The sequence below is a fragment of the Eriocheir sinensis genome, unplaced genomic scaffold, assembly GCF_024679095.1.
Source record: "Eriocheir sinensis breed Jianghai 21 unplaced genomic scaffold, ASM2467909v1 Scaffold1554, whole genome shotgun sequence".
In the NCBI taxonomy this organism is placed as follows: Eukaryota; Metazoa; Arthropoda; class Malacostraca; order Decapoda; family Varunidae; genus Eriocheir; species Eriocheir sinensis.
Genome location: NW_026110911.1, coordinates 1,158 through 24,817, shown reverse-complemented (window position 1 = coordinate 24,817; position 23,660 = coordinate 1,158). Strand labels below are relative to the sequence as shown.

The 23,660-nt window shown below is 45.8% G+C and overlaps 1 pseudogene; it reads left to right on the top strand.

Moving 5' to 3' along the window:
* LOC126990326 (kin of IRRE-like protein 2) overlaps positions 1 to 23,305 on the top strand; it is a 33,438-nt pseudogene extending 10,133 nt beyond the window's left edge.
* The last annotated feature ends 355 nt before the right edge of the window (positions 23,306 to 23,660 follow it).

Here is a 23,660-nt window from a genome sequence, read left to right as displayed (position 1 = left end):
TACGCTGATGACTCCATTCTGCATTATTCAACTTCTTTCAACAGAAGACCCTCTCAACAGGAATTACATGACTCCTGGCTGGAGGCTGCAGAACGCCTAACCTCAGACCTTGCTATCCATATACAGGGGCCTTGTCCGCCCTCGTATGGAGTATGCATCTCACGTGTGGGGGGGCTCCACTCACACAGCTCTCTTGGACAGAGTGGAGTCTAAGGCTCTTCGTCTCATCAGCTCTCCTCCTCTTACTGATAGTCTTCTACCTCTTAATTTTCGCCTCCATGTTGGCTCTCTTTCTATCTTCTATCGATATTTTCACGCTGACTGCTCTTCTGAACTTGCTAACTGCATGCCTCCCTACCTCCCGCGGCCCCGCTGCACGCGACTTTCTACTCATGCTCATCCCTATACCGTCCAAACCCCTTATGCAAGAGTTAACCAACATCTTCACTCTTTCATCCCTCACGCTGGTAAACTCTGGAACAATCTTCCTTCTTCTGTATTTCCTCCTGCCTACGACTTGAACTCTTTCAAGAGAAAGATATCTGGACACCTCTCCTCCCGAAATTGACCTCTCTTTCGGCCACCTCTTTAGATTCTTTTTGTGAGCAGCGAGTAGCGGTCTTTTTTTTATTATTGTTTACTTTTTTTCTGCCCTTGAGCTGCCTCCTTTGTTGTAAAAAAAAAGAGAAAAGAGGGGGAAGGGGTGAAGTAAGGAAAAAGGGAATACGAACCAAGTGAGGGGAGATAATAATTAGACGTCGAAGGAAAAATGGACGAAAAACACCTGTTCAATATTGTTTTCTGAATTTTTTTTTAATATTAATCCCTTGTCTCTCTCTCTCTCTCTCTCTCTCTCTCTCTCTCTCTCTCTCTCTCTCTCTCTCTCTCTCTCTCTCTCTCTCTCTCTCTCTCTCTCTCTCTCTCTCTCTCTCTCTCTCTCTCTCTTTTTCACACACACACACACACACTCACTCACTCACACACACACACACACACACACACACACACACACACACACACACACACACACACACACACACACACCTTTTTCTTCGTTTTTTTTTCTTTAGTCCAAGGCAAAATCTCACCCGTCAAATATTTATAATTTAATCCTTACATTCCCCGCCTCCTCTTTTATAAAATATAATCCTCTCATTGTACCTCCTTCCTTCTTCCAGCTCTCCTTTTCTTCTTAATTCTACGTTCTCCGTTTCTGGTCTCTCACTTCTTTCATGGTTGGTGGGGAGGGGAAAAAAGGATCACTTGACCCCGTTTTCCCAGGAACCGTTATTGCTTTGCAGGTACTGTAGCGGCCAAGGAAAGCACCCTCGTTCAGTGTTAGGGGAAGGAAGTGGGGGATGGTCCCCAGTATCTTGTATTTCGTTTCCTTTTATTCCGCCAAAGAGAACCTATATTTAACTCTTTCTGTACATGTAACTTATTGTGTATTGTCGGTAGCGGGTAGTCGATATTCATGTTTCTTGGACTTCTAAATTGATACTTTAGTCATCATTATATTGTTTTTTTCAGCTAAACTCATTCTTCTTCAGGCAATGGCTACTTACTATTAATTTTTTTTCTGCAGCATTATTTTTCTTTTGGAAAATGTTTTCTGCACTCTTCAAGGTTGAAATTCTTTGTTATATTTTCTTTTTTTCGTATATTCCGTTTGTTTTTTGCTTATTATTGGTTGTTGCCTCCGTGACTTGTGCCGGCAGGCATCCATACCACGAGTTTCCTCTCAGGTCTAGCCCTTCTGCTGCCTCCCTCCCTCCCTCGCGGCGGGGGAGTGCTGGAGCGGCTTTCGGTGTATTTTCTGTTGATCGATAAAGCTGAGGACAGTAGACCACAGAAACATGTCCTACTTTTCTCTTTCTCACTGCATAACAAAACAACTATGTGACCGAGCCCTCTACTAACAGCGCCTCTCTTTCCCTCCCCGTGCAGGGGTGTGGCGGGACTTGGAGGCCGTGGCGGGGCGCGAGGCAGTGCTGCCCTGCGAGGTGGGTAACTTCGAGGCGTCAGACATGGTGTACGTGGTGCTGAGGTACAGGAACGGCAACAAGGAGCCCATCTACAGGTAAGGCGGGGAGGGGCGGGGCGGGGCGACAGGTGTGAGGGCGGAGAGGTTATGGTGAATAGGTGATGGCAGTGGTGGTGTTGATGGGTGCTCTAGTAGTAGTATTAATATTTTGTTTACAACAAAGGAGACAGCTCAAGGACACACAAAAAAGTAAACAATAATAAAAAAAAAAAAGCCCGCTACTCGCTGCTCACAAAAAAAAAAAAAAAATCTAGAGAGGTGGCCAAAAGAGAGGTCAATTTCGGGAGGAGAGGTGTCTAGATACCCTTCTCATGAAAGAGTTCAAGTCAGTTCAAGTTAGCAATTTTAGAAGAGCAGTCAGCGTGAAAATATCGATAGAAGATAGAAAGAGAGGCAACATGGCGGCGGAAATTAAGAGGTAGAAGACTATCAGTAAGAGGAGGAGAGCTGATGAGATGAAGCGCCTTAGACTCCACTCTGTCCAAGAGAGCTGTGTGAGTGGAGCCCCCCCCACACGTGAGATGCATACTCCATACGAGGGCGGACAATGCCCCTGTATATGGATAGCAACCGTGCGGGGGAGAAGGACTAGTGGAGACAATACAGAACGCCCAACCTCGAGGAAGCTGATTTAGTGAGAGACCAGATGTGAAGTTTCCAGTTAAAATTTTGAGTTAAGGATAGACCGAGGATGTTTAGTGTTGAAGAAGGTGACAGCTGAGTGTTGTCGAAGAATAGGGGATAGGTGTTTGGAAGATTGTGTCGAGTTGATAGGTGGAGAAATTGGGTTTTTGAGGCATTGAAGGACACAAGGTTCCTTTTACCCCAATCGGAAATGATAGTAAGGTCTGAGGTTAAGCGTTCTGCAGCCTCCAGCCTGGAGTCATGTAATTCCTGTTGAGAGGGTCTTCTGTTGAAAGAAGTTGAATAATGCAGAGTGGAGTCATCAGCGTATGAGTGGATAAGACAGTTTTTTTTATGGAAAGAAGATCGTTGATGAATAACAGGAAGAGAGTGGGTGATAGGACAGAGCGTGATTAAACCAAGGCTTTTTAGCATGGGGAGTAGAGAAAGTACGTGTAATGTATCCCTCCATTCCTGAGACAATCACCTCTGTGATGCCCTGGGCACACACAGAGAGGTCTCTATCCTGGAAGCAGTAATCATTCCCCGGGATATCGGAAAAGTACCTCTTCAGGTCGTCCCACCGAGCTGAAGCAAAATGCCAGAAGCATCGCCTCTTCGGTGGGTCCAGAGGGTGTACAGGAGCGATAGGACAGAATACAGAAATAAGGTGGTGATCGGAGGAGCTCAACGGAGAGAACAGTTTGACAGAGTAAGCAGAAGGGTTAGAGGTAAGGAAGAGGTCTAGTATGTTGGGCCGGTCTCCAAGACGGTCGGGAATACGTGTAGGGTGCTGAACCAACTGCTCTAAGTCATTGAGGAGAGCAAAGTTGTAGGCTTGTTCACCAGGCTGGTCAGTGAAAGAGGATGAAAGCCAAAGCTGGTGGTGAACATTGAAATCTCCTAGGATGAAGATTTCAGCGAAGGGAGAGTGGGTCAAGATGTGCTCCACTTTAAAGTTCAGATAGTCAAAGAATTTTACATAGTTAGTAGAATTAGGTGAAAGATAAACAGCACAGATGTATTTGGTAATAGAATGACAATGAAGTCTTAGCCAGATGGTGGAAAATTCAGAAGAGTCAAGGTCGTGGGCACGAGAACAAGTGATGTCGTTGCGTACGTTGACGCAACATCCAGCTTTGGATTGAAATTGAGGATAGATATAGTAGGAGGGAACAGAGTAGAGATTGCTGTCAGTAGCCTCAGAAACCTGTGTTTCGGTGAGTAAGAGAAGGTGGGGTTTAGAGGAGGAGAGATGGTGTTCCACAGAATGAAAATTAGAACGAAGACCGCGAATGTTACAGAAATTGATAAGAAAAAGGTTCGAGGAGTTATCAAGACATCTTTCAGGTCGGCGCCAGAAGGGGAGTCCTCCCTGGGGAAATTTGTCGTCCCCGTGTGCGTGCGTGTGTGTGTGTGTGTGTGTGTGTGTGTGTGTGTGTGTGTGTGTGTGCGTGTGTGTGTTTATGTGAAATATATATACATTATTATTTTTTTCTTACAACAAAGGAGGCAGCTCAAGGGCACAAAAAAAAAAAACAATAATATAAAAGCCCGCTACTCGCTGCTCCCAAAAAGGAATTAAAAGAGGTGGCCGAAAGAAAGATCAATTTCGGGAGGAGAGGTGTCCTGATACCCTCCTCTTGAAAGAGTTCAAGTCGTAGGCAGAAGGAAATACAGATGAAGGAAGGTTGTTCCAGAGTTTACCAGCGTGAGGGATGAAAGAGTGAAGATGCTGGTTAACTCTTGCATAAGGGGAAAACGAATGATTACTAATATAGGAAAGTCATGACGGGAACAGTGTGAAATATTATTTAAACTGTCAAACATATTAAGACAAAACACATCAACTGGTAATAGCGAGACATCGACCGTGGGAAAAATCTAAGCACTGGCATCTCAGGCCTCAGTGAAGCAACTACGTGGAAATTTGAATCGAGGAGATAATAATAATAATAATAATAATAATAATAATAATAATAATAATAATAATAATACGACTCACAAGAATCTGTTTTTACTGTTCATTTTCTCAGAACCATTTCAACGACTGCATGCAATTCTTTTTTCAACATGTTCTTAAGGGGGGTTTGTAAAATTTCAAATCCGATGCTAAATTCCTTATGTTCTAAGGGTATCTCCTCCCCTATTTATTGGCCGATTTATTTTATTCAAAAAGCAGTTTAATCAGGAAAAATGGGAGATTAACGCTTGCTATTGGTAGGTTTTATACAGTAGTAAAAAAAATTAAGTTCAATGAAGTAATAAATTTATTTTTTTGACAAATAATTTTCAAAAATCAAAATCGACTTCAAAAAAAGTTCCGATAGAAAGCCCTATTCCCTGTACATACTTTCATAAGCTGCAGTAGGATATATGTGTTTAACAAGAAGTGCAACGGACAAGATATTTTATAAAGTGCAAAATCATGGTATTGAGATATGAAGCGATGAGGTGAAATATTTTTTGTATTTTATCTATTCCAAACAGGGACTTGAAATCCACAGGATACATACATCAATATATGTATGTGTGCACAGGCTGCTTTGTGTACCCATTGTTACGTCTTTTTTACAGGGTCACAAAAGCATGTACTTGAATTTTACCATATTTCAAAGTACTGTGTAAAATCAATAAAATATAATTCAAAAGACATCTGAGGCTGATACATAAAGTGTTTTGTTGGATTTATGAAAAAAAATATATATAAATGGATTTTTCACTATTATATACGAAAATATATTAGTGACCGCTGAAATTTCCCATTTTCTTGACTAGTGGTGTGATAGAACCTAAGAAATGATAGACCATGAAAAAAAAATAATATAAAATAAAAAGGAGTGAAAACATGGATTGCAAGCCAGTGGCTCCGCGCGGAAGCTCATTGCAGCACGTTGCATTGCATTGCAATGCATGTTACATACTACTGTATTATTTTTTCATCATAGTCATTCATATACCAAAAGAAAGAAGAAAACTCGCAGAATTGTATATGACAAAAATACATTTTTTTTTTCAGGCCGACCATATACAACCCCCCTAAAGCCTTGGATCCTGATGTTCCTACATCCAGCTGTTATTCATTTTATTTGATACCATGAACAGTGAAGTCGAGAAGTTTAGTTGTGTATCGTGGATTACGAAAACATAATATGAGATGCAAATTTACAACGCGACATCTTTCGTAAGTGACTGATTAATTGCTTAAAATGCCTTGATTTACAACTTTTATCACTTCCTTATATTGCCATTTGTGTCTTTCCTTAACCTGTTTAATCCTTTGCTTTTTATCGTCCTGCTCGGTGCACCGCATGATCGTGAACCTCTCCTTCTTCTCCCAGCTACTACAACCCGCAGGCCCCCGTGGGGCGCCACCTGGTCAAGAGTCACCTGCTGCAGGGCCGCAACACCTGCTGGCCGGACCACCTGCCGGCGCTGCATACCAAGCCGGTGGGAAGCAGCGACCAGGCCAACTATACCTGCAGGGTAGACTTCGAATAGGTGAGCCCAGAGTGTGTGTGTGTGTGTGTGTGTGTGTTTTACAACAAAGGAGGCAGCTCAAGGGCACAAAAAAAAACAATAATAAAAAAGCCCGCTAATCGCTGCTCCCATAAAAGAATCAGAAGAGGTGGCCAAAAGCTAGGTCAAATTCGGGAGGAGAGGTGTCCTGATAGCCTCCTGTTAAAAGAGTTCAAGTCGTAGGCAGGAGGAAATACAGATGAAGGAAGATTGTTCCAGAGTTTACCAGCGTGAGGGATGAAAGAGTGAAGATGCTGGTTAACTCTTGCATAAGGGGTTTGGGCAGTATAGGGATGAACATGAGTAGAAAGTCGTGTGCAGCGGGGCCGCTGGAGGGGTGGAGGCATGCAATTAGCAAGTTCAGAAGAGCAGTCAGCGTGGAAATATCGATAGAAGATAGAAAGAGAGGCAACATCGCGGCGGAATTTAAGAGGTAGAAGAGGTAGAAGAGGTAGACGGTGTGTTATTGTGTGTATGTTTGTGTGTGCGTGTGTGTATTTGTGTGTGTGAGTGTGTGCGTGTTTTATTGTGTGTGTGTGTGTGTGTGTGTGTGTGTGTGTGTGTGTGTGTGTGTGTGTGTGTGTGTGTGTGTGTGTGTGTGTGTGTGTGTGTGTGTGTGTGTGTGTGTGTGTGTGTGTGTGTGTGTGTGTGTATGTGTGTGTGTGAGTGTGTGTGTGTGTGTGTGTGTGTGTGTGTGTGTGTGTGTGTGTGTGTGTGTGTGTGTGTGTGTGTGTGTGTGTGTGTGTGTGTGTGTGTGTGTGTGTGTGTGTGTGTGAATGTGTGTGTTCCACTTCCACGTGTGTGTGTTTTATTTGTGTGTGTGAGTAATTTACCATGACTTGATCACGAGCTGGACTTGCAACTGCCAATAAGTACCCTCCCGATTAGAGCAAGCTCATTATTGTCGATCACTGGGTACTGCCAGGATCTCCACACACCACACACCCCATCCACTTTGCTCAAGGGGGGACAACAATCAGTCCTTGTCAGGGGAAACAATCCGGCCTGAGCGGGGATCGAACCTCCGCTTGCCAGGCCGCGAAGCCTGGTGGCGCAGAGCTTTTAACCACTTAGCTATGAAGCGGTGCATGTGTGTGTGTGTGTGTGTGTGTGTGTGTGTGTGTGTGTGTGTGTTCACTTCCCACCGTGTGCCCTCCGCCAGCCACGTCGCGGCGCACACATGAGTCTCCACGTGGTGGTGCCGCCGGAGCCGCCCGTCCTGAAGGTCGTGGGTCAGCGGGCGACGGACGGGGTGCTGGGGCCGCTGCTGGAGGGCGGCGCCTTAGAGATCACCTGCAGCGTGGCGGTCGGCGACCCTCCGCCCTCCGTCGTGTGGAGGCTGGACAGGGAGGTGAGTCACTGAGGGTCAGGGGTGAGGGGACGATGAGACGGTCTTGTGTTTGTTGTTTCCTCTCCCTCACGATACAGACCCTTCCTGCCCTGCAGTTTTATTTTCCAGGTGATATTTAAGGCGGTGTAATTCCCTTCGTTATCCTTACGGGGATAAAAGCGAAAGTCTAATAGTTACTAAAGTTAGTTTAATACCCTAAAACTTTCACGGTCCGTTTTATATTCGCGTCGCCGCCGTCGCCGCCAGCACCGGCGTCTCCAATGCCTCCGCTAACACCCGCCTCGCAACGCCTCGCTTTATGCAGTAAAAATCAGCCTGCTTAGCCATAATCTCCGTCATGGAGGCCGTCGCCAACACCTAGCGGGATTACACTCATGAGCAGCGGCAGCGCGTTGGCCGTGAGACCTACGAGCCTTCTTTCCTTTCCCTTTTCTCGCGGTAAATTGTTTGATTGCATTACCGCTGAGCTCTTGCACATTGCCTCCCCCTGGCACGCGTCTGAGGGAGGCCGATAAGGCGGGATGGAGGCGAGGTGCTGGAATCCAGAGAATTTCCAGATTTCAGCTTTGAAGTTGCATGGGAGTTTCGGGTTTAAGGAAAACATTGCAGTCGGGGACGACCATTCAGGCAACAGAGATCAGTTTCTCAGCGTTGAGGTAGAACATCCTCATGAGGGGATATCCCAAGACCTTCAACGGGACACCAAGACCTTCAACGGGACAACAGAAAGTTTAATCTCGTAGGGCTGTGAAGGTGCACCAATGTTAAGAAGTGAGAAAAAAACACGAATACTTTTGAGAGAAGCTTCGGAGAAGTAATTCTTTGCACACACACACACACACACACACACACACACACACACACACACACACACACACACACACACACACACATCGACTGATTGCCTGAATCTTATAAAGATGAAACTGATTTTACACCTGAGACGGAGGGAACCCATCTTGTACCACATCAGAATTTCCTGCAAGTCATCAGTGTTTAAAGAGGTAAGGTAAGCCTTTCAAAAGTCTTTTCTCCATTTCTGTGTTTATTGTCTACAAAACTAGAAGGTAACAAGTAAATTGATGGTGCTCATATGGTTAGGTTGAGTAGCCTGCCATACCTCCCTAACTATATAAACAGCATGTATTCAGGCGATCCATGAGACGTTGACTCGTTCCACCCAGCCACCATGCACCCAGGGCCCCCCGACAGAGCCGTGGCTCATTCTGATCTCAGCGACATGTAGGGTGATGTGGGTGTTCCTCAGTTTGTTAAGGTCTAATTGGTCCCAGGTACGAGAAAGGGTGCGAAAATAATCGTACTTGAGAAAATGTCTCGGGCCAATATTTTACCGTACATTTCCACTTCAATTCAATATTAGCTTGGGTGGAAATTTTCCTTCTGTTTATTAGTTTTCAAATGTCGCAACAACGCAAAATCAAATATTCAGGAAATTACTTTATTTTCTTGTAAATTCGGTTTGACAGTAACCTCATATCAGCTTGCTTTAACAGTAAAGACGTGACTGACAAACCTAGAGTAAACTCCCTTTCTTAAATTGAAAATAGATTGTCTGTCCTTGAGTCTCGTCTTTTCCTTCCAACACCCTGGCAGCGCCTTTACATTGCCTTTCTCTCCCTGCGTCACGCAGGTCCTGGACGCTAAGTGGGAGTCGCGGTCCTTGACACTCACGGTCAACCAGCTCAGCATCCTGCGACCCACGCGGGACTGCCACAACGCCAGACTCACCTGCCTCGCCTCCAACAACAACGTCACTAACCCCGCCAGTGCCTCCGTCACCATCAAAATGAACCGTGAGTACCGTGTGTGTGTGTGTGTGTGTTGCTGAGAGGTGTCGCAGGACCGTGCCGGCCACGTGGATGCATAATGGATGTCCGGGACGTACTTCAAAGGCCCCCGAGAGGATCAAAGCCGCGCCACACTCTGGAAAACACAATACTAACGTAAGGTAGATGCTGTGTGTGTGTGTGTGTGTTCTACTAAGGATTACTATAAATAAATAATGCCACGCAAAATGGGTGCTGTGGTGTCGGAAACACTACCGACATCAGATTCAAGTTAAATTATCTGATAAAAGGTTGCGAGAGTCGCGAATGAAAAGGGATAATTATAGTAATACATGTAATATTTGAATGGCTGGCGCGTTTGTATGTGACTGTTTGAATGATAATAAAGAACAATATAAGAAAACCTTCAAAAAGGTCATCCTCGTTGCCATCATCCATTTTTTCTCGTTCTCCTCCTCCTCTTCCCGACAATCTGACTACACAACTCCTCCTCTGCACCCCTTCTTTCCGTTCCTCTTGTGTTGTTAAAAGAAAGGGAGTAGAAAAATAATGAGAAGAGCAACCACTGAATCCCCCCCTCGCCCCTCCCGTTCTTTCATCTTTTCTACTGCTAACAGCTAATTTTCTTTTCTTCTGCAAGTCACATTGAAGTTTGCCGCAACGCCGACAGTATTTCTTTCTGACTCGCCCCCTAGGGATACATTTCACTGACGCTGCTTTCCCGCCAAAACTTGCATAGGTGTGGGCAAAGACTCGCGCGATAAGCAAGACGGAACTATATAACTGCTGCCACAGAAGAATGTGGAGGTAGGGAGGCCGGGGTGGAGGCGTGTTGGTCATTGTAGAGTTTCTATGCAAGGGAAGGAGAGGGTGGTGCTAATGGGGTGATGGTGGTGGGTCAAGGGAGGTCATTGTGAGGTGGTTTAATGTTTGGGAAAGGGTTTATCGGAGACAGTTGGAGGTACTGAAGTGTTGTGTGTCTGGTACTCAGGGTGTGCATGAAGACTTTTCTGATAAATACTCTCTGGAAGACAATTTTTTACTCCTGAAGACTTTTACAATGGTGCGTAGGTAAGGCCAGAGCGTGCACACCAGGTCAAAACAATTGCTCTTTAGGGACATTCCTTCCCAACCAACCTCCAGGCCAGGACACGCAGGTTGCAAACGGGGAGGTGGTGTACTAAGGACCCGACCAACCACTGCACCAGCAAACGACATGACAATCTGATGGCCAAATGAGCCCGGGTCGTTCTGGAATGATAGGAAACGAGTGATAAGTCATGCAGTTCTCGTCCGTCACAATTCCAGTTTCCCGAGGAATGGATTGAAAAGAAGACAGGTCCTCCTTTACCTCTGTGACGCGAATTGAATTGAAGGCCGCGTGTTTGTTTTCCTTTTCAGCGGAGCGACGGATATTAAAGAAGGAGAATTAGATGAGATGAGCTGGACATGTAAACCTTCTTTGGTATTACACCCATGAGAGAGAGAGAGAGAGAGAGAGAGAGAGAGAGAGAGAGAGAGAGAGAGAGAGAATCTTCCCTGCAATTACGGCTCCTTCGTCGAGTTGGAACTAAAGCTGACTTTTGGTCAGGAGTCAGGATTATACTTTTCCCGAGACACTGAGTCTCCAATAAACCCTTTTTCCTGTATTTATCGGCGTCGCAGACGTCGATCAACGGATTGTCCATCTTCTTGTTGTTGTTCTCTTCAAGTTGTTTTCCTGGCTTACCCATGCATTGTACACATGACATTGTTTAATAACATTTGTTAGCCCTGATGAACCCCAAAACATGACATTATATATATATATTTTTTTTTTAAGTCTTGGCCTGTGGCGCCGGTAAGCCTTCATAGTAAGGCCTGATGGTCAGCCCCAGCCCGTTGTGGCGCAGGCAAGTGTTTATAGTGGCGCCATCTTTACTTTTCAGCATTTTCCATTTTAGGCCCTTAGTTGCATAGTATAAATTGTTGGGGGTGTGTTGGAGGGTCATATGACGCCGATCTAGCACATTTTTTGTGCTATTCACACTTGTTTTCTTTTCTCCCTGATCCTTTATTTTTTTTTTTAAATAGAACTACTCTTTTTACTTGGCAAACTATTGATTTTCTTTTCCCTCCTACTTTCCTGCTTCTCATCCATCACACAATCTTCCATCCTTCCTCGTGCATCTCCGGCTTTATATCCTTTCACTCTCCCATTTGTACATGTCCCTTTCTGTTACGCTCTTCCCCCTCAGAACGTAAGAACATAAGGTGCCTTGAAGCGTACACAGGGCAGCTCATTTTGAGTTGTCACCATTCATTCCCCCCATTCTTGACTTGAGACTGCCATCGCTGCATTTTTTTTTTTACGTTTCGGCCTATGGCGCCGGTAGGCTTTCTTGATTGGGCCTGATGGTCGGCCCCAGCCCGTTGTAAGAACATAAGAACAAAGGGAAACTGCAAGAGGCCGAGTGGCCTACACAGGGCAGCTCCAGAATCCCCCCAACTATTCACGATAGATGAGGTGTAGTTTCAGGGGTTACAGGTAGAGGCTTGATCCTCGTTTACCTTCGGTACGGGCGTACGCTCCAGTACCCTGTCTCTTTACCGCACCCACACTTCACTGCCACCTGTCATCCTCGTCCATGTAGTTATCCAGTCTACTCTTAAAACAAGCTATCGTCCCTGCACTAACTATGTGATTGCTAAGTCTATTCCATTCCCCCACCACCCTATTACTAAACCAATGCTTGGCTATATCTCTCCTAAATCTATACTTTTCTAATTTAAATTCATTATTGCATGTTCTATCCTGCTGACTAATTCTCAGTACTTTACTTATATCGCCTTTGTTGTAACCCTTGACCCATTTGAATACTTCTATCAGATCTCCCCGCACTCTTCGTCTTTCTAGTGAATGTAAGTTTAGATGTTTCAGCCTATTTTGATATGGGAGGTTCCTCAGCCCCTGAATTATCTTGGTCATCCTCTTCTGAACTGATTCTGGCAAGTTGATGTCCATTCTGTAGTGTGGGCACCAAAACTGGACAGCATAATCTAAATGTGGCCTAACTAAGGAAGGAATTAAGGAAGTGACTGAAAAATCCCAGCTTGTGGCAGTGGGCTGGACGCGAACCCACACGCGGCGCCGGCACGCTAACCACTTAGAGACTGCCAAACCAAATTGCTTTTTCCATCTCGGCAGTTATTAAATCCTTGAACAGCTGCATCCCATTTATAACTATAGGGCTATCAACACCCCGAAATCCTTTCCTCAATACCAGTAATGATAGTAATAACCAAACAATTATTTCTGTTCTTTACGGTGTTATCAATACTCAAAGCAACCTGTTCAGATTTATACAGTTACCAATGCCTCAAACAGCTTTAATACATTTTATATGGTTATCAACACCTAAACAATGTCTTTCTATCACGGTAACGTTACCTACACTCTTAGTTGTCGTACAAGTTTCAAACATCTTGCCATCACTCCTCCTGCGGCCCTTCGTGACAAGGATTATTGCTATCGACACTCTAAACAGCATGTTCTGATTTCTACACTGTTACCACTATCCCTGCATCGTTGCCAACACTCAACGCACCTCATTCCCACTCTCTCTCCTTCCCCAGTGCGGCCCCTGGTGACAAGGATAGAGGCCCCGCACAAGTGGCTTCGGGTGGGCCGCGAGTTCGAGATCTCGTGCGTCGTGGCGGGCGGCAGACCACACCCCAACGTAACCTGGACGCTCGGCACTCTCACCAGCCTCACGCCCGTGCCGGCTGAGGTAAGCACGCCCCCCTGCCCCCCTTCCCCCTCGCTTGTCCTGCCCATTTCCTTGCTGCCTGAGGTAAGCACGCCCCCCTGCGTGTCCTGCCCACACCCTTGCCGACCGAGGTAAGCACGCCCCCCAGCCCCCCCTTCCCATCTGCTTGTCCTGCCCACACCCCTGCTGGCCGAGGTAAGCACGACCCCTGCCCCCCTGCTTGCCGTGCCCACGCCCAATGCTTGTTCTGGCCACGTCCCTCCCGCCCGGAGTAAGAACGTTCCCCTCCCTCCTCTCATCCCTGCTTGTCCTGCCCACGCCCCTGCTGGCCAATTTAAGCACTCTTCCCTCCCTCCACTCCTCCTCGCTTGTCCTGCCCACGCCCCTGCTGGCTTGTGTATCCCTCATTCTCTCCCGACTCCGCTGCTTGTCTTACTCACGCCCCTGCCGGCCGAGGTAAGCATGCTTGGCTATCTGCATTAGTACTTGTTTCAGGTCTTGTCTTGCTGAGGTAAGTTTTTTTTTTCTTTTTTTTTTTTTTTTACGTTGTTGCCTATTGCGCCGGTAGGCATCTTCCCGGTGGGGCCTGATGGTCGGCCCAAGGCTTCTTCCAGGTGGGGCCTGATGGTCGGCCCAAGGCTTCTTCCAGGTGGGGCCTGATGGTCGGCCCAAGGCTTCTTCCAGGTGGGGCCTGATGGTCGGCCCAGCCCGTTCTGGCGCAGGCGAGTGTTTATAGTGGTGCCATCTTGCATTGGCTCATGCTGCCCCCCGGAACTCGTACTTGATTCGCTTGGACGGCTTCCTCTAGAGTCCGGGTTGATGGGTGGTCTTCAGGTTGTCGTAACTACCTGCTTCATTCATCACCCTCTCGTTATGGGATTGAACTACATGCTTCATTCACCCCCTCGTTAGTTGAGACAAGCCTGTTAAACCACTTTTCTCCCTTTCTGAATCACTAAAGCCTATCGCTATTCTTTATCCGGCTGATTACATTCCTACTTTTCTTACTCACACCCACAATTGATGACACAGGCAACATTCCTCCTCAGCCGCCTACCTGTCTGTTTCTCTCCCTCCCTCCCTCCCTGCCTTGCTATTATCACTGCCTCTAGTGTGCCTGGTTCATTGTCTTCCTTCGGTGTTTCTCTTTTTTTTTTTTTACTGCGCGACTTTTCTCTCTTCTTTTTCTTCCCTTTCTCTTTTTCTTTGTTTTTTTTCTTGGTTCACTTCCTCCCTTTCCTCCTTTAGCCCTCCTTGTATCCCTCGCCTCTCTCCGTTTCTCTTCTTCCTCCATGTTCCTCTCACATTTCCTGCCTTGGTCCTGTTCTTCCTCTCCCTTGATGTATATGTATATATACATCTCCTATAATTAATTTTTCTCCTTTTCCTCCTCCTCCTTCAATCTTACTTCTCTTCTAATCCCAATCTCCATTTTGACTTTTCCATTCTCTTATTTTCCCTCCCTCACGCCTCTTCCCTTCCGTCCATCACGCCTCTTCCCTTCCCTTGTTGGTGGTAGCGGTGTTCTAATGCTAGTTGGTCCACGGGTAAGGAAAAGGCCGCTGCCCATCAAGGTTGTTCATATCACAAAAATCGTACAGGTCATTGACACGGACAGGACACACAGAGAACGTGTTTGTATGTATAAGTGTTTGTGTAGATGTAGTGTAGTGTGAATGACATTGGAGTGTTAAAGTGTCTGGTTAATAATATGTAGAAGAAGTGTAAAGCAGGACGTGGACAGACAGTCGAAGGTAAACGAGTAACAATAAAGATAACAATTAGGACGTACAAGACAAAAAACTTAGCTGGCACAGGAGACACAAAAAGCCGAAAACACTAATACGAGTACGGGAACATGAGTTTGTTCTGCCGTGTCATATTTTCTTAAGTCACCAGGACAAGGTCTATGTGGACGTGGTCGAACCTCTCCGTGACGGGCGTGAAGGTGCCGGGTGGAGAGAGAGTATGGCCCGTACCAAGAGTTACGAAGGTTTAGCGACGAAGATCGAAGGGACGGACGGTGCGTACCTATAGTCACTAGCATTTTTGGAACGAAGGTCTGCGGGGGAGACGAAGGGAAGGCAAGGTCTACCTCGTGTCTTCCCTCAGACCTTCGAGGAAAAATTTTTATTTTCCAAATTTGGCGTGATAAATAGTTGCGGTTCAATTCAAACAACCTGAGAAAATATTTTCCCTAATTGGAAAGTCGTATATTTTAGTTGCAGCGAATATGTTTGTCTTGTTTACAACAACAGCACGCGCCTTCAAACCACAGAGGAACCAGCCAGGCGGGAACCTTCGTGGCTCACATTCTCCAACGATCTATGGTTTTTGAAATTCTTTCTCATTTCAGTTAAGACATCTGGCTCTGCAAATGAAAACAAAGGGTATCTTAATAATTTACTGCATGTAAATAACGATTAATAATGGATCGAAAAACATGAAATAATAAATAATAACTTGAATGCGGTGCTAGGCTATTTCGGTGCTAGGCTATTTCGAATATTAGGCTACCCATGTTATTTATACATGCAACATCAAAATTTCTTATGTATAGACACTTGCAGAGTCGTATGTCACTTTATATCCCTTAATGAGATGCAATATGAGTATCTGAAAGGCTATAGATCGTTCGAGTATGATCAAACTATAGTGTGATATACAAATTGTTTCTTCGTGTCCTCTTATGGTATATTATCAATGCAAATCTTCTGTTTGCGGTTCATATACGATGGTTTGAGGATTTTTTGGATACACAAACACTCAAATGATCTTCACGCAATCACAAACTCACAATGCGCAGGTGCCACATCTACGCTCACGAGTGGACAGACTGAATGAAACGGACAATATTATGGCTGTAATAGCACCATGGAGGTATTATACCTCCATGAATAGCACTGTGTTTGTATGTGTGTGCGTGCATTAGATCTGGTAGGTGAAAAGGTTGCAGTGTGTGTATGTGCATTTACCTTCCCGAGCGACTTGTGGTAAGGATTGAAGGCACGGTCTGAGGCCGTGCCTATATTGTTGAAGGGAAGGTACGCGGCTCGACCTTCACGACTCTTGGTACGGGCCTATGTCGCGTCACCCTGGAGGCTTGGCAGTCGGTGCAGGTTTTGCTCCGCAGTATGACGTCTTTGCTAATTCCCTCCCAAATGAAGCGGAACGTCATCAGGCGCTGCGAGGCTTGGATGCCAGGGTGAGAAAGGTCGTGAAGCTGACGGAAGGCCTGGTAGCGGTGTCGCTGTGGCAGGTAGAGACGGACAATGGCCGTGGAGACGTCGGCGTAGAGAGCGACCTTGGTGCCTGGGAGTGTGATTTTCTTCACTTTAAGCGCCATACCCAGAAATTCCTTGAGTTGGCGCTGGGTGGACGGTTTCGGGAACTGCTGGATGGCTTCAGTCCTCGAGTTGAGTGGAGCGATGCCCTATGGGGTAACAGTGTGGCCGAGGAAAGTGAGGGAAGTAACACCGAGCTCAGACTTGTCCACGTTGATCTGTACTCCGTAGTCTTGCAAGCGGGTGAGGACTTGGTGAAGGTGTTGTCTGTGAGAGGCTTCATCCGGGCTAGCGATGAGTAGGTCCCTTATGTAGGCGAAGCAGAAGGGTAAGCCGCGGATAACTTCGTCGAGGAAGCGTTGGAAAGTCTGGGCCGCGTTCATGAGTCCAAACGGCATCCTGACGTACTCAAAGAGACCGAAGGACGTGATGACGGCAGTCTTCGGTATGTCATCAGGATGGACTGAAATCTGGTGAAAGGCTTTGACGAGGTCCACACGTAAGAAGATGGTGGAACCAGCAAGCTGGGACGAGAATTCCTGGATGCTTGGCACCGGGTATCTGTCCATCTTAGTGCGCGAGTTGAGGGCACGGTAGTCTCCACAGGGACGTATGTCGCTGTTCTTGGGGACGACGTGGTGGGCTGATGACCAGTTGCTGTTGCTGGGCCGTACAATACCTTGACGCAACAGAGACTGGAACTCGGCCTTGGCTTGACGGTAGCGTTCAGGAGCTAAGCGGCGGGCCTTGGCACACCTATTTTCCTACTAAACCAGGGGTTCCCAACCTGGGGTACATGTACTCCTAGTGGTACATTTGCACTTTTCAGGGGGTACATTGGGTCCGAGAGAATAACCACTACTGTACAATACATGGTGTAGTAATCTGCATTCAAATTGCACAATGTCGTGTTTTTTTTTTCAATTTCCTCATTTAACTACACAAAACATTTATTTAAATTATATCATCAGTCTACACATACATATTTCATTAAAAAATGATATCAAAGTATTACAATTTCATCGTCCTTTTATCCTAAATTTTTAGGGGTACACGGGAACCTATAAAAATGACCAAGGGGTACAGACAGAGCTGGGCGCGTTACTGGATATCGGGTAGTCCGGTACCGCTCCTCCGCACCTCGAAACACATATAGTCCGTACCTGTACTTCCGCGCCTAAAATTTTTTCACTCGTTCCGGTACCGCACCTCCGCACCTCCGGTACCGTACCCAAAACTATTAAAGCGCGCCTGAAAAATCTAGTCCGTACCTTAAAAAACCAACCAACACCTTGGGTTCTTGCTATCCGTGCACGTGGTGTTGTCATTGATGACGCACTTCCTTTAAGACGGACGACAAACGGTATATTTTGAACCGGGCCGTAAATCTGAATGAGTGACGTCACTCAAGTGGCGGGAAAACATGCCCTGCAGCACAGACCGCGTAAACGACCGGAAGTATTACTGCAGAGCGCGGACTGTTTGTCGTTTTCATTTTTTTTATCCTTGAAAACCTCAGGTGCGGAGGTACGGACTTAAAATACTGCCGTTCCGCACCTGTTACTTCCGCACTTTTGAAAAACTTTCCGCACTTCGGACCTCCGCACCTCGTTTAAAGGTCCGCAGGTCCGGAGGAGCGGAGGTGCGGACAGAGGTACGGAAGTGCCCAGCTCTGGGTACAGAGGAATCATAAGGTTGGGAACCCCTGCACTAAACGTTCAGGTCCCTTCCCGAGGCACGTTCTGTTCCAGCCACACGTGTTCTTGCTCGCATGCTATTCAGGCTAATTAGTAACTTTTAATTGTAGGTACGCGCTTAAGACGAGTGCGCACACACACACACACACACACACACACACACACACACACACACACACACACACACACACACACACACTCTACAGTGTATTATGCGTATCGATAGAACAGCTTGAATTTTTATATAGTTTTGTTCATCGCACAACGATTCTGCACCTTGCACGGCAAAGCAGCGAGAGAACACAATGCAACGGACCACCTCTTCTGCCGATCACATAGTATAAGGAGGAGGTAGTGGTTATAGAGATGGAGAATAACGAGGAGAAAAAGAGGGAGAGGAAGAAGAAATAGAATAATATGATGGAAAAACAGAATAAGGAGTAACAGCAGGAGGAAGGCAATAGAAGAAAGAGCAAGAGCCGGCGAGGTAAAAAGAATACAGGAAACGAGAAAATGGAATAGACAGTAAGGAAGGAGAAAGTAGATGGTGATGATAAAGGTGAGTATTATGTTTAAGAAAAAAATGGTGGAACTGGAAGAATATGAGCAAGAGGAGGAGAGAGGGAAGAGCAAGGCCAGGAGTAGGAGGAGGAGGAGGAGGAGGAGGAGGAGGAGTAATAATAAGAAAAAAAAGAACACCAGCAATATCACACTTGTTTCCGGTTTTCTGTTTTACATCGTTTCACGTTTCCCGTAATGTTCTTATTCCTGATAAATGCTTCACCCCGTCGCCCGTTTTTCTAGTTCTAAGTTTTATTTTCCCTCACCTTGTTTCGATTCACGCTCCGGTATATTTTCTTTTACTCCTTCATGCTCGTGCCTTCTTGAAACGTTTGTTTACCAAAGCTTCCTTTTACCGTCGTATCACGTTTTCTCCTTCCACATATTTTCCCACTAAACGTTCAGGTCCCTTCCCGAGGCACGATTTGTTCCCGCCACACGTGTTCTTGCTCGCATGCTATTCAGGCTAATTAGTAACTTTTAATTGTAATTACGCGCTTAAGACGAGTGTCTCGAAAGAAGACCAAAGGAATGAAGCGGCGGGTGTGTAAGTGCGTAGAAAGGGTAGCGTAGTATCGTGGAAGCGTAGTAAATATGTGAATTTGAGGTGCAGTGCTTGGGGAAGTATGAGTTATGTTGCGATTCCGACAGAGGGACGTACAGAGAAGCGGTGCAGTTTATTGAACAAGTAACACCGTTCAACAATCAGTACACGAGAGGTATTGGGGACGTGTTGGCGGCGAGGCGAGTTCTTCTTAACAGCTTGCGCTGCTCAATAGGTCTCCTTGGACGGTCCGGTGCCACGTCAGGCAGATGACATCAAGCTAACTAGTAGTGTGCCCGAGTTCCGTGAACTGTGTTCCGAGGCCTCGGTCACGATAGAGCTCAAGGTGGGTGAACAGCGGTTCGAGACCTCAGTGATGTGAGCCGCCATATGTATGTAATAATCTTTCACCACAGCGCGACGCATTGTTTTCAGTGGTAGTCTTTTTCTCTAGCCTCTGATTGTGGTTTTTTTCTTGTAGACTGAATGTAACAACGTCATTTAAGTCAAAAGAACTCAAAATAATGATTTGATAAGAGCCTGTGTGTTTACTGCCGTTATCTCCACCTATAGGAGCTGCCTCGTACAGGCCTACCGGCCTCTTGTAGACTCCTGCGTTCTTATGTTCTTATGTATAGTTAACACCCCCATCAGACGGAGACTGCCCTGTTCCCGTGTTACGATCAAAGAAGCTCTTCCAGTCTTATTAGTGTCTAAGTGTCTAAGTGGGTGCCCCCCTTGATAGAAGGAGGCAGGCATGTGTGAAACTTCTCGGCATAAAAGTACCATGATTGTGAGTGGTGTTCAAGATCCCGAGCTTACACAACAGACTCTTGTTTCACTCGAGATAGATGGAGGCAGCCCTAGTTAGATTTCTTAGTATTTGAGAATTACCTCCATCCGTGTGATTCATCATGTACTGTGACTGATATGGTCATTAAATTCTCTCCCTCCTCACCAGACGGAGGCAGCGCCGTGCAGTTCGTGGCCCGCACCCACCAGGACTACGGGACGCTGCAGTGCTGGGCCCAGAACCACGTGGGCAAGATGACGCAGCCCTGCCTCTTCCACGTGGTGCCCGCAGGTGTGTGTGTGTGTGTGTGAGAGAGAGAGAGAGAGAGAGAGAGAGAGAGAGAGAGTGTGTGTGTGTGTGTGTTAGAGTCAGAGTCAGAGTAGTGTCAGCTCCTGTAGTCTCGTGCTGGAAGGGGAAGGAGAAGGGAAATTTAACGTGCATGATTCTCTTTTACTTCCCTAAATCCATCAGGAGAATGCCTGTCCTTTCATCTTTGTCTTTTACCCACCTCAAAAGTGCTATTCCTTACATATCTTCCACTAAAGTCGCATTTTTTATTTTTTTATTTACATAGCCATTGTGAAACCATGTTATTTTTTTTTTCGCTCCGCTTTATTTCCCAAGAAATGTTGTTTTATTCCATTTCAGGAAACTCTCGTCTTCCTTCCTCTTTTATGTCTCTTAATAAAACAACTGGCCGTGCCATGGCCTTGAAAACAACTCTTACAAACTTGTTCTCTTATGTTTTGTTACTTCAACCTTCATGCTAGCTTTAATCTTTATCATATTTGTCCGACTATATCTAAAATGCGTATCATCTTCCTTTCACCGTATAAACCTGAAAACAGAAAACAAAATTCGTGTGTCTCTCCACAGTGAAATCAGTGACAAAAGTTCCTATCCGTGACTTTTCGAGGCAGAAAGTGGACGGAACTAAACAAATTGACATTGTTACGTGTTTACGCTTGAAACACACACACACACACACACACACTCACCTCTATCTCTCTCTCTCTCACACACACACACACACACACACACACACACACACACACACACACACCCCTCACACACACACATACCCCTCACACACACACACACACACACACACACACACACACACACACGATTACGTTATAAGAAATAAAATTTAAGACATACACCTGAGATATTTGTCATAAAGAAAAAAATATAATGGAAACTATAAGCGAAATGTTGACTACTCCCCCCCTCCCGCGGCCCCGCTGCACACGACTTTCTACTCATGCTCATCCCTATACTGTCCAAACCCCTTATGCAAGAGTCAACCAGCATCTTCACTCTTTCATCCCTCACGCTGGTAAACTCTGGAACAATCTTCCTTCATCTGTATTTCCTCCTGCCTACGACTTGAACTCTTTAAAGAGGAGGGTATCAGGACACCTCTCCTCCCGAAATTGACCTCTCTTTTTGGACACTCCTTTGACCTCTATTCAGGAGCAGTGAGTAGCGGGCTTTTTTCTATATTTCTTCTTTGTGCCCTTGAGCTGTCTCCTTAGCTGTAAAAAATAAAAAAATAAAAAAAATAAGCGGATCATTAAGTCATTGCGTGGGGGAATAATTTCTTATATCAGTTTCTGTAATTGCCTCCAGGAAAGCGACACTCACTTCACATTGAGCCGTGGCGGTACTGAAATAAATACTGCCAAGAAACGGTTGACAAGGCACGATTTTTAAAAGTGGATATTGCCACGTTGTATTTCTTGCTTTTTTCTCACCCACGTCTTTAACTTGATAATACTTTGTTATGTTCATTATTATTATCCCTTTCCTGCTCCCTCTGCTTCTTTTATACACCCTTGTTTATTGCCTCTTTAAGTCTTCTGCTGGTATATAATGTTTTCCTCTTTTATAACAATCATCGACACTGAATCCACCATACCTTTCCCTAACGCTTCCCGTGACACCTTCATCCTTTTTCTTATACATACACGCCCAAACCTAATCCGTATTGCGTATTCCCTTCATCCCTTCCTCAGTCCTCCCTCTTCTTAACTTCATTCCTTTCATGACACCTCTTTCCCCTCCCAACCCAAACCCCATTGCCCTTTTGTTGTCCCCTGCAATCCCCATCTTCTCTCCCATGATCCATCACCCCTTGCGATTCTCCCTTAACCCCCATCCCTCTCTTTCTTTTTATTTTTAACCCTCCACCTCATCTCACATTTATTTCCGCTATCTTCCTTTTTTATCCCTATTTGTCCCTATGCAAAGTTTGGGACATACGCTGTAGCTGTGCAGTTGCCTGATCGTCCATGTTCCCGCTTCCTCTTTCTCCTCCATCTTTTCCTGTCTCTCTTATTTCTCCACCATGACCCCTGGATCCACTCTAACCTTTCGCAACAATTCATCCACCCATCCATCACCTTCCTGATCCCACTTACCTCTGTACCTCTCTTTATGTAACACCTCCATCACGCTTCCAACCCCCTTCTCCCTTCCCATTGCCTTCCCAGCCCCTCCTCCGCTCACCTACACCACATCAATGGCCTGTCTTTCTCACCGTCTCTCACCCTTCCCCCTTCGCCGGCACTAACTCCCATCCCCCGCAGGTCCCAAACTGACTCTCACCCTCTCTCTTGCCCATCCCATCACCCCCTGTTATCTCTATATGAGCTGTCTGTTTTGGGTAACCTGTGCGTTCTTTGTTAACATTAGCTAGGCTTCCACTGTTACATCGTTGTCCGGGCTGGAGTAAGTTACTGTACTTCACGCACGTTGATTGCAGGTTAGTGAGGTAACAAAAGGCCTTGCCATAAGTTATTTCCTGGAAGTGATGCAGACTGGCCGAGCGGATTGCCATCACTTTTGTCTTTTCTCTCTCTGGGTTTTAAAACCTGGTATAACTTTATAACTATAATATTATACAGACTTACACATTTACAATCTCAGTGAGTGCGAGGAGTCACCTTGAAGGCCAACACCTAAGAAGCCACACGTCCTGCTGCCAGCCCCTTATAGCTAGTTCTGAGTCTCTCTCAAGGGTGACGCTCTCTGGTCAGCCGGTGTCCATCTCAGCAAATTCAGGCACTTGTTTGCCACTCTCAAAAAATAACATAGTCTTATCAAGGTGGTGCCACATCGAGCTATGTGTTGAGACATCCACGTTTCTCACATTTCTATCTGCATTAGTGCTTTACAACATCCCTTCAGCCTGCATTAACCTCCGTCCCCTGCAGGTCGCCCCGAGCAGCTTGTTCGGTGCCTTGTGGTGAACAAGACCTATAACTCGCTGGCGGTGGAATGCACGCCTGGGTTTGATGGTGGCCTGCAGCAGGTCTTCATTGCCAAGGTGTGTACACGTGTGTGTGTGTGTGTGTGTGTGTGTGTGTGTGTGTGTGTGTGTGTGTGTGTGTGTAGTTTACGATAAATACATGTAATATGCATTGCACTGCGCCGATGTTAATTGTCACTGGCTGTTGAGTAAGCAGCGGTGGTAAGCCACGGGTTGTAGTCATATCTACATTCTTTCTTATTGATTTATGGGAGGTTTGAAAGATATTAAAATATATATATATATATATATATATATATATATATATATATATATATATATATATATATATATATATATATATATATATCTGACAACAGAAGAGCAGTTAAGTAGGAGACGAGATATCCATTTAAATGAGGCATTGTTTAAC